Below are 712 nucleotides of genomic sequence, written 5' to 3'. Positions count from 1 at the left end.
TTTGTATTTCTGTCATTTCCTTGTAATCGTTCTATTTTCTTGTAATCGTCTATGTTTAGAATTTTATCTCTCTTGTAGATGAACTACGTCTGACCTGAATTCTCAAGAATGAGATACGTAGGCGGCCTATGTCGGCCTCGGTCGCTTTCTTTGTAAAATTCCTACTTTTGTTAATCCTTGAGGGGGAACTACGTTTGACCTATCTCTTTTAATATTTCTTTGTATTTGAACTACGTTCGACCTGAATTCTCTAGAATGAGATACGTAGGCGGCCTATGTCGGCCTCGGTCGCTTTCTTTGTAAAATTCCTACTTTTGTTAATCCTTTGAGGGGGGAACTACGTTTGACCTGATTCCTGCCTCAACGGGATACGTAGGCGCCACAAGGGTTCGGTCATATCTCCCGTGAGATTTCTATTTTTCTTTTACAATAGAAACTGGGACAGAATTTTTGAGAGAAACTCAAAAATTCTTAAGAAGAAGATCTTCCCAACAAAGTCAAGACTGAAGTTACTTTGGGATTTGCAACTGGGACATAATTTTTGAGAAGATCCCAAAAATTTCGTGATTTGCTCACCAACAGTTCGAGATAAGTTAAGACAGTTAACTGGGACAGAAATTTTTGAGGATGGCCTCAAAAATTTCAATAAGGTTCATCGGCAGTTTGGAACAACTTTGAATACTTCCAAGCAAGTAACCAGGCAGATCTCAAA

The sequence above is a fragment of the Solanum tuberosum genome, unplaced genomic scaffold, assembly GCF_000226075.1.
Source record: "Solanum tuberosum cultivar DM 1-3 516 R44 unplaced genomic scaffold, SolTub_3.0 scf00798, whole genome shotgun sequence".
In the NCBI taxonomy this organism is placed as follows: domain Eukaryota; kingdom Viridiplantae; phylum Streptophyta; class Magnoliopsida; order Solanales; family Solanaceae; genus Solanum; species Solanum tuberosum.
This window is presented reverse-complemented; position numbering follows the sequence as displayed.